Genomic DNA, 11,541 nt, shown 5'->3' with positions numbered 1-11,541 from the left:
ATATGTATGTACAGTGTGTGTATGTATAATATGCTGTGTGCATGTATACTATGTATGTGCATGCATACTATGTATGTATGTTTGCATGTATACCGTGTTAGTATGTATGTATGTATGTATACTGTGTGCATGTATACTGTGTGTGTGTGTATGATGTGTGCATGTAAACTGTGTACGCATGTATGCTGTGTACAGTATGTGTGTGTATGTCGATGTACAGATGTTCTGTGTGCGTATATATATATATATATATATATATATATACCCATACAATAGGAGAGGAGATCGGCACCACAGCAGGGGCGCCAGAATGAAATTCAAACTTGCCCCCCCAGTGTGAAATCATTCTGACGCCCCTGACAGAGGGCACTATATTAAAAACACACTGGACCACTCCAACAAAAATGGGGACTATAAAAAAAATAATTACAGAAAGGGACGCTGTAACTAAAAACACACTTGCCCTGTCCCCTACCAGGCCTGTCCCCGCACACTTGCCCTGTCCCCGCACACTCACCCTGTCCCATACCAGGCCTGTCCCCGCACACTTGCCCTATCCCCGCACACTCACCCTGTCCCCGCACATCGCCTTGTCCCCTACCAGGCCTGTCCCTGCTCACTTACCGTCCCCGCACTCTCATCCTGTCACCCACTGCCCTAGTACTCCATGCCCCCAGCGTGATGAAAACGAGGGCGTGACGCATGGGTATGGCATTCTCTGTGAGGCCAAACCCCTTGTTACAATGCCACACTCTTCACAGGAGCATGTGCCGAACCCCCCCCCTTCCTTCCCCTATTGTGGTGCCCCCCCTGTCATTTTGTTCTGGATCCGCCCCTGGTTATATGCACAGTATTCCTAGATTATAAAAGAAAACTAATGCCAGCCTAAAATACTGGTTGGAGTAGCAACCTGACTAATGTAAGCACGCAAGTAATGTAGCTGACATAGAAATCAGGAAATCAACATATATATCGAAGTACAATGGACAATGTCCTAATCCAATACTGTTGTCTATGAGCAGGTATATAATGGTGTCCCTCAAGAGCTGTGGGAAGCAGAACACAGCAAAAATCATGTGCAATGTGTCCTGAGAATAAATATTTCAATTGAGCACATGCATGAGTGTAATTCACTTGGTTGTGAACCCTGGTGACACAGTGAATACCTGACACCCAAAGACGGAAATTAAGCATGTATAACAAAGTACACTGAAATACACTGAAATTATTGAAATAATTATTCAGGAATGCCCACACAGGCACTGAAAGTTTGCTTAACCTGTGTGGAATTACCGACCAGATGTCCCTCAAAGGGCTGTGGTTAGTGCCGGTGGACCCGCTGGCTAGGAAAACGCGTTTCACCCCGCAGGGCTTGTTCACTTCCTGGACGTGTTTTGGTGACCGGTATGAATTGATTTATGTCTCACTAATTACTTCCTGACCTGTTGAATATTAATACAAATTGACTAATCGACCACATGTTGGCCTCATCAATACAGATTCTCTGTACTGGTCGGGTTGAAATGGGGGTAGAACCTTAAAGTGTCTATACCCTTTCCTATCACATTTCTGTGAGACAAGACCAGAACATTTCTATATTTTTCAATTTAATACTCATTTTATTCTCTCACTGCACTTACTTTGGATCTTATGTTTCTCTAATGGGTAATCGTCAGAATTTTTAATGTATACTTAATAAAAGTTATATTTTATTGTTATTCTTGATTAAAATTTATTGAAATTTATTTCAACTAACTAAGAGTGCGCTCACACAAGAGCCTTCCTTTCTTCTCTCACCAATGGGTTAAAAAAAACATTGCCTAACATTACAGCAAGAACATTTTATATTTCTGCATTTATCTGGTGCCTCATTTTCTGTGCTATGTCTTGCCCTGGATGGAAGCTTTATTATTGGTGGTGCTGTAACAAAAAAACATTATAACACGTTAAACTATATTTTTGAAATAACAAAAAAGACTGTTGGCCTAAATTATCACAGTGGCTTATCTATAAAAGTGAAATATGGTTTAATGTGATTATAAATTATGTGTAACACATGTACACACACATGAAAAACATAAAAAAAATTAATAATGTACACTCACCAGTCAGTGGTGGCAGTGGAGGCGGGGGGTGCATCCGAATAATGGACTTTTATTCCATGGACTAGCTCAGGTGGAAGGATTGCCATATTCCAACAATAGCCTCAGAGTGCTTGAATTGACCCAGACAATTCACAGCCTGTACCAGTAAGGACCAGGTCTGCCGATTTTGCCTGCCTGTCTCCAAATATCGTAATTAGGCACAAGCAGACACCAGTGCCATGATCTCCTCATAAGAGAACTAAAAAAATTTGCAAGACTTTGTTTTGGGGGCTGAATGTCCTCCCCTGCCTCCTGCTACACCTACTGCACATCTTCACCTACGTTTGGATCCCTATCCTCCTCTCCACTACCTCACCTGTCCCCCTCTTTGCTCAAAATAGAAAAGACAGACAAGACAAACACTGAAAAATAAGACCAGCTGTAAAACATACATACAAATAAACAGACAGACAAGACTAAAATAAACGTACACCAAACGACTTACAGCAATCACTCATTTCCTCCAAACATCTTATTGACTACTCCAACAGCCATCAGCCACCTCATCACACCCTATCAATGAATTTCGGCAGATTAAAGTATTTTATAAGGGGTTGTGATGTCACTTTAGCATGAGCTATGTTTAAACCAATAGGAAGTGTTTGTTAGTTTTGATGAGTAGCTGTCAAATTTTCAGGTGATGTGATAACTGACAGGGATTTTACAATTCAAAAACTGATGGACTTCAATGGCGGAACTGAATTGATACTCAAAAACCATTGTTTAGTAAAAACTTTAATTTAAGTCACTAAACTACTACTGATGTCTGTCAGTTTGAAACCGTATGCTTGGTAAATTTGACCCAGGGAGAGAAAGGGAATGCATGAACAAAGAGATGTTCAGGTGCTATATATGCAAAGGAGGGGAAAGAGAATAGACCACAGAAGGAGCCAAGAGTTGATCAAGATAAGACACAGGAGGAATAGCTAGAGGACCAGAGGAAAAAAACATAGGAAGGGTAAGGCTGACCTGGTCTGAGATTTAAACTATTGAATCTCAGTGGGAACCCATGATTGAGTGAGAAGTATATTTACCTATGTTAATCAAACAAATAATAAAATGAAACAAAAGGAGAAAAAAGTATGACTCTTGTTTGGGCGCACTCTTGTTGTATCGTGTTGTCTATTGATTAGTGATGTGTATAAAAATATAGTCAAATCTTTATTTCTACTCATAAAATAAATGGGAACTCAGCACAAAAGAAAAAATCAGTGATTAAGTTTAACATAAATGGATAGTAGCATTCCAAATGATGAAACAAAAATTTTATTTTTCTGAAATTAGAAATGTTCAGATCTTATTTTATGCTCAGATAAATGCATATTGGAAGATAGCTACATACCATGCTGCTTCCGTCTGCTAAAGATCTGTACAAACTGTGTTTGTATTGATAAAGCCCTAAGTAGGGATGATTTCAAGTGAGGGACTACACCCTGACTGAGATCTAGCCCTGATAATTCAAGTCCTTATTGGAGATGGAGATGAGATATGAACACAATGAGGTGCTAAGAATAAGTGAAAGTGGTGATCCTGCTGTTAGTGTTATCTCACAGGGAATGCAGCCTTCCTACTGCACTGGGTATTCCCTAGTGGTCGCCCAACTAGGTACTGACCTAGCCCACCTCCGTTTAGCTTCCAAGATCAGACGAGATTGGGCGTGAGCGTAGGGGTATGGTAGTAGGAAGATTTGCCCTGTGCCACTAATGAGAGTGCACCGAAACAGAAGATGGATTGCCCTCTGAGAGGGGAATGGAGGAAAAGAAGAGATGGGGGGGGGGGGGAAGAAGGAAAGGATAGATATTGGAGCGTGAATCTGCTGTCCTCGTTAGACGGGAGAGACGTGTCCCCAGGGGGACGCGTTCACCAGAATCGTGGATGAGAGTTCACGGAAAAAAGAATTGGATGAAAAAAGAAGAAGAAAAAAAAAAAGGAGAAAAAGAGAAAGAGAGGGAATTGCATGGACATGGGAATCACTGTAATAAATAGCAATATCAAGCAAGAGCCAATCATGCCGTGTGTGAATTTGAGAATGTTAACACTGAGGATATTTGGGCAGGAGGAAGAGAGATATTGAAAAACCTCCTGCTGAGGGTCAAATTACCGGCAGAGGACTTGGTGCAAAATCACACACCACTGCTAGTCCTAAACGTGTACCTTAAATTGTACAGTAAGACGCCAGTAATGGTGAAGACCCTATTGGTCAGCTTTAAACACACTAGATCATACGCCCAAAGGCATATTGGGTTATACTGAATTCAGTCAAAAGAACCCCATGCAGTTTGTAAATTATCAGATAGTCAACACAATGTATCAAAGACTTATTATGATTGTACTGATTTCAGTCTTCGGACATATATGCAATTTGGTCAGAAAAATATGATATATACAGGACTCAGAATTATAGCACAGTGAAATCATGAAAACACACAGTTTGAGATTTTGGAGCAGATATGGCTGCGTGACCACACAAAATTAAATGTGTGTGTACCTGAGGAAATCTGCATTCATTCAATGAGGGGTTTTACCCGCATCTAACAGAGTAAGGATGAAACATCAAAAATAATATTTGGTGAAACACAACATGGTTACATATCACTAAAAGCTTAATTATAATGCAGCTGCTTCATGGAAGTGAACAAGCCCGTGACCGGGTGAAACGCGTTTTCCCCTCTTTCCTGCGGACCCCCTCCCACCTGAAGACTGCATGGGTGATATTCGACATTTACCTGCATTTAACTATTTATTTTCCTGGTTCTAATTTATTTATCATTTGCTTAAGTGAGACCTCTTTATCGCATAACACTACTGGATCTTCCCAGGGGCATTATAATTAAGCTTTTAGTGATATGTAACCATGTTGTGTTTCACCAAATATTATTTTTGATGTTTCATCCTTACTCTGTTAGATGCGGGTAAAACCCCTCATTGAATGAATGCAGATTTCCTCAGGTACACACACATTTAATTTTGTGTGGTCACGCAGCCATATCTGCTCCAAAATCTCAAACTGTGTGTTTTCATGATTTCACTGTGCTATAATTCTGAGTCCTGTATATATCATATTTTTCTGACCAAATTGCATATATGTCCGAAGACTGAAATCAGTACAATCATAATAAGTCTTTGATACATTGTGTTGACTATCTGATAATTTACAAACTGCATGGGGTTCTTTTGACTGAATTCAGTATAACCCAATATGCCTTTGGGCGTATGATCTAGTGTGTTTAAAGCTGACCAATAGGGTCTTCACCATTACTGGCGTCTTACTGTACAATTTAAGGTACACGTTTAGGACTAGCAGTGGTGTGTGATTTTGCACCAAGTCCTCTGCCGGTAATTTGACCCTCAGCAGGAGGTTTTTCAATATCTCTCTTCCTCCTGCCCAAATATCCTCAGAGTTAACATTCTCAAATTCACACACGGCATGATTGGCTCTTGCTTGATATTGCTATTTATTACAGTGATTCCCATGTCCATGCAATTCCCTCTCTTTCTCTTTTTCTCCTTTTTTTTTTTTCTTCTTTTTTCATCCAATTCTTTTTTCCGTGAACTCTCATCCACGATTCTGGTGAACGCGTCCCCCTGGGGACACGTCTCTCCCGTCTAACGAGGACAGCAGATTCACGCTCCAATATCTATCCTTTCCTTCTTCCCCCCCCCCCCCCCCCCATCTCTTCTTTTCCTCCATTCCCCTCTCAGAGGGCAATCCATCTTCTGTTTCGGTGCACTCTCATTAGTGGCACAGGGCAAATCTTCCTACTACCATACCCCTACGCTCACGCCCAATCTCGTCTGATCTTGGAAGCTAAACGGAGGTGGGCTAGGTCAGTACCTAGTTGGGCGACCACTAGGGAATACCCAGTGCAGTAGGAAGGCTGCATTCCCTGTGAGATAACACTAACAGCAGGATCACCACTTTCACTTATTCTTAGCACCTCATTGTGTTCATATCTCATCTCCATCTCCAATAAGGACTTGAATTATCAGGGCTAGATCTCAGTCAGGGTGTAGTCCCTCACTTGAAATCATCCCTACTTAGGGCTTTATCAATACAAACACAGTTTGTACAGATCTTTAGCAGACGGAAGCAGCATGGTATGTAGCTATCTTCCAATATGCATTTATCTGAGCATAAAATAAGATCTGAACATTTCTAATTTCAGAAAAATACAATTTTTGTTTCATCATTTGGAATGCTACTATCCATTTATGTTAAACTTAATCACTGATTTTTTCTTTTGTGCTGAGTTCCCATTTATTTTATGAGTAGAAATAAAGATTTGACTATATTTTTATACACATCACTAATCAATAGACAACACGATACAACAAGAGTGCGCCCAAACAAGAGTCATACTTTTTTCTCCTTTTGTTACATTTTGCCTTCTCTTTGACTCGGGGCGCACCGCCATATGGACAGATGGGAATAATGTTTATTTAATATTATTGTCCGATTTTTGGTTTAAGTATCATTATCTCATATATATCTAAAAAACAGGCCGGTGCAGGATAAACCTTCCCCCTTTTTGAAAAAATAATAAAATGAATTAGAGTGACTTGAAATTGTATGTAACTCAGAATCTGAGAACAAATTTCAAAGGCAAGGGCAAACTCCTGGAACCAAGGATTGTGTTCTCTGCTATACATGAGACACATATCTGATGCTTCAGATACAGTATTTATACAGTATCTTCTACAGGACATCCTCATATATTTTTTGCAGTAAAAACTGAATTATAATAACCTGTATTTATCTTTTTCTCCTTCAGTAATAATTACAGCATTTTTTTATTGTTTTTGTGATTGAAGGTGTAAAATTAGAAATTATTAGGTGGTAACTAGCATCGTACAGTAATAATAAATATTCACCATTAGGCACACTAGCCTTCAAATTGTGTTGACAGCCTGGTTTTGAGACTTTCAAGTATAGAGACAGTAAGAAATGAACAAAAGGGGAATAAATGTTAGTTTCTTTTCTTTTTTTTATTTGTGCAGAATTTAATGTTTTTAACATTAGAGTACTGTAACTTTCCTAAAACCTATTACATAATGGGGACAATTCAGTAAGGATGGCAAGTCGCGATTTGTACGGATTATTTGCAGAATTTTTGCGTGGGTGGCGTGGCCGCATGCGCAGCGGGCCCTACTGCGCATACGTCTGCATTTTCTGCGGTCGCGGGGTGGGAGAGGGGCAGCAACGCTCCGTTTGCAGGGAGGAAACGGAGTGTTGTAGGGGCAGGGCAACCTGAACGGTGTGTTGTGCGGCGCGAATGGGGGCGCATCAGGGCGCGGTCACGGTGGCTGCGTGACGTCACACGCAGCCGTTGCGAAAGGGAAAATGGCGCTGGGACTCCTGTGCCGGCAGGAGTCAACCTTAGTTTCTGCTAACACGCAGAAATTGCGAGGCAAACGCAATTTCTGCTTGTAGCAGGGGGGTGGCACCGGTCAGCATGCTGGGCGGCCTTGCCCAGCGCTGGGCGGCCCTCAGCATGCATGCAAAAGGATAGCAAATTCTGCTGATTAGCAGAATTTGCTATCCTTACTGAATTAGCCCCAATGTTCCCTAATGATTATTATTATTTACTACAGGAAATTCCAGTTTATTTTGCTACAGCCCATGTCTCAGGTTGGGTGAATGCAGTCTTCACTTTTAGACTAGCTTTTATTTTATTATTAAGATTTTTTTATATAGTGCCAAGATTCCCAGTTTTTAGAGTGGGATAGAACAACTGGTTTGGGTTTACTGGGATGATGTGTGTACCATATCGCAGTCACTGGGATGCTCTTTGTGCCACTTGGTAGTCATTGGGATTCCCTATTTATGCTATAACTTTGAAAATTTTATTGGTAGGTCCCAAAAAGTTAGTTGCCCTGATGCCTCCACAAACTTCTATCTAGCCCTGACTTTACCCTTGCTCTGCACTGCTCATTATTGATAATGTTTCCTCACTATAATCCTCACAATCTTTCACAGTGTTTTATTGCCACAGTAGTACAAAACCAACACTGCTGCCACGTTGAAGCCTGCTGATAATCTGTTTTCTGCACTCTGACTTCTATATTCTATGCCTGCAGATAATTCACTTAGAGGAGATTGCTGCCTGACACTTACACCATCCATGACTCCAAACCAGGACACTGGCCAGGCTCTCTTATTACACCAAGGTCAAGTACAGAGAGTATGGTTGTAAACATTCAGAGCATGTCTATAAAGAGAAGCATTTTTGCATAGAGAGATACTGTATAAGAAATATGATGACTGAGATCTGTGCAAGGATAGCCCTTGGTGCACATGCTTTGTCTGCCTTGGTCGAAGTACTGTATTTTGATGTTGATGCTAATTTAAAAAAAAATAAGAAAAAAAAGTCATAAAGTTGAATTTAGAAAACATAAATGCTTAACTAATGGTCCCCAGAGAGTGTGGCAAACTGTATAAGTTACACAAATTTTGCCGAGGGGTAGCAACTTGGACCATACTTTGCCTAATATGATAAGAATGGTTTTCCGTTATGGTATTATTATTATTATTATTATTATTATTTTTATTTGTTTTTGCACACATTGGGAATCATTCCGAGTTGTTCGCTCGTTATATTTTTCTCGAAACGGAGCGATTAGTCGCTACTGCGTAAGCGCAATGTCCGCAGTGCAACTGCGCCAAGTAAATTTGCTATGCAGTTAGGTATTTTACTCACGGCATTACAAGGTTTTTTCTTCGTTCTGGTGATCGTATTGTGATTGACAGGAAGTGGGTGTTTCTGGGCGGAAACTGGCCGTTTTATGGGTGTGTGCGAAAAAACGCTACCGTTTCTGGGAAAAACGCGGGAGTGGCTGGAGAAACGGAGGAGTGTCTGTCTGAACGCTGGGAGTGTTTGTGACATCAAACCAGGAACGAAACTGACTGAACTGATCGCAGTTGCCGAATAAGTGTGGAGCTACTCAGAAACTGCTAAGAAGTGTCTATTCGCAATTTTGATAATCTTTCGTTCGCAATTTTGATAAGCTAAGATTCACTCCCAGTAGGCGGCAGCTTAGCGTGTGCAAAGCTGCTAAAAGCAGCTTGCGAGCGAACAACTCGGAATGAGGGCCATTGTCAGTTGTGCTTGTAACATTCACCATTTTCAAATTTGTATAATTTTACCAGTATTTCTAGACTTGTTACTATGGCCCTCATTCCGAGTTGATCGGTCGCAAGGCGAATTTAGCAGAGTTACACACGCTAAGCCGCCGCCTACTGGGAGTGAATCTTAGCTTCTTAAAATTGCGACCGATGTATTCGCAATATTGCGATTACTAACTACTTAGCAGTAGCTCCAGACTTACTCTGCCTGTGCGATCAGTTCAGTGCTTGTCGTTCCTGGTTGACGTCACAAACACACCCAGCGTTCGCCCAGGCACTCCCACCGTTTCCCCGGCCACTCCTGCGTTTTTTCCGGAAACGGTAGCGTTTTCAGCCACACGCCCCTGAAACGCCGTGTTTCCGCCCAGTAACACCCATTTCCTGTCAATCACATTACGATCGCCGGAGCGAAGAAAAAGCCGTGAGTAAAAATACTATCTTCATAGTAAAGTTACTTGGCGCAGTCGCAGTGCGAACATTGCGCATGCGTACTAAGCAGATTTTCACTGCGATGCGATGAAAAAGAACGAGCGAACAACTCGGAATGAGGGCCCATGTTCTTTAACATGCATATAATTCTGGTATTTATGGAACTAAATGTTTCTTCAGTGAATCACTGTAAACATATTTCTGATAAATTCCAAAGCTTTTGGATATTTCTTGTGTGAATGTTGCTAGTAGATTTTCCTGATAAGATTGCCTGTTATGCTTAGTAATCCTTTAAAATGCTTGAAAGAGTGTGAACCTCTGTTACGGTCCCAATTGGAGAGTAAAATGTCTGCTGTGCTCTTCATTGGGCTTAGGCAAGAACATAAGTGATCCTACACCTTATCTAAAAATATATTTACTTACAATAAGCTCTTATATATAAAATAGCTTGCACTTACGTTCAAACCATGTATAAATGAACATATGAAAAAAAATTCTGTTATTTTTCTTAAATATACTTCAGGATACTGAAAAATATTATTACAATAATAATTTATTGCATTCAGTTACTGCTGTGTTTCTTTCTATAAGTGTTAAAGTTGAAGCAGGCATTAGTGTAACGCTAATTATTCCAGCTGCTATCTTTTTGGAATTACTGACGTGTTCTACTGTTCAACTTCATTTAGTTTTAAGGAATTTTACATTTCATTTTGCAGATTTCATTTTTCACATTTTAACACATACTTGGCAACTTTGCCAGGATATTGTGTGGTTGCCATACTGAGTATAATTATGCCCATGACACAAATGCTTCTTTTGTTATTGCTCATAATTTTAATGACAGCCATTTGATTCTGTGTGAGCATAGGGCACATACTGATGGCAAGCCGTTTATAATTATACTTATATCATGACATCCTTTGTGTTACTACTTGATTAAATTCATTGTTTTTTCAGTTACCTTTTCTTGTTCTGAACTGATGTGTTACATTTAAAATTATGAAATTGATGGCATTTCAGTGGAAACTATGCACAATCAAAAAATATAAAAATAATTGAAATTATTGAGTTACCAAAAATATTTGAGCTTAATAACATAATAATGTTTATTTAATGCCAATCAAATATAGTTTTACTCAAAGGAAACATTAATAATGAACATTAATTATTTTATGACCCATCCGTTATGGTCATGTATGCAAACAAGTTTTGGGTGTACTGCTGGGCAGGGAGGGCTTAGGATAGGAGGGGGCCTGGGGGTGGCACAGGTAAGTACATGTTCTCGGTAATGCACAGATCTCCATGAAAATGGCCACAATGCCATTTTCCAGGTGATTTGTACAGCACCGACTTGGGACTTGGGAGAAGGTGCAGCGTGTGCGGTGTGGACCCTAAATACTCCCACATTTCATCTGCTCAGTTTTGGACAAACAGAGAGACCTGCATTTATTTTAGTCACTACTTATGTCCCCCTGATGTATAGCATATTCTGTCACCTTCAGGGGTGTCCCTAACCAATTTGATGTTCTAGGCAAGATTTTGGCTGGTGCCCTCTAGTACCAGTGCTAATTCCGCCTCTGACCAAGCACCCCTCTCCCAGCGCAGCAGCCAGCAATACCCATCACCCCTCACCCATAGCAATCCTCAGTTTGGTGCCCTTGCCATCAAGAGCATTGGTGCCCCCACCCCCAACATGGTCCAAAAAGGGTATGGGAAGGGGCGTGTCCATACAATAATACCCCCAATTCCAATTACGCAACACACTAGTGCAACATTATTCACATTACCTTACACTATAGCATCCCTTACTCACATTACACCTCACAGTAGTACCCCTTATTCTCA

At 40.6% G+C, this 11,541-nt stretch overlaps 2 pseudogenes; one reads left to right on the top strand and one right to left on the bottom strand.

Moving 5' to 3' along the window:
* Positions 1-3,708: 3,708 nt before the first annotated feature.
* Positions 3,709-3,827, bottom strand: LOC134936064 (5S ribosomal RNA; annotated as a pseudogene).
* Positions 3,828-5,901: 2,074 nt separating this feature from the next.
* LOC134936058 (5S ribosomal RNA) lies at positions 5,902-6,020 on the top strand (annotated as a pseudogene).
* The last annotated feature ends 5,521 nt before the right edge of the window (positions 6,021-11,541 follow it).

Source organism: Pseudophryne corroboree, chromosome 1 (genome assembly GCF_028390025.1).
Source record: "Pseudophryne corroboree isolate aPseCor3 chromosome 1, aPseCor3.hap2, whole genome shotgun sequence".
Classification (NCBI taxonomy): domain Eukaryota; kingdom Metazoa; phylum Chordata; class Amphibia; order Anura; family Myobatrachidae; genus Pseudophryne; species Pseudophryne corroboree.
This window is presented reverse-complemented; position numbering and strand designations above follow the sequence as displayed.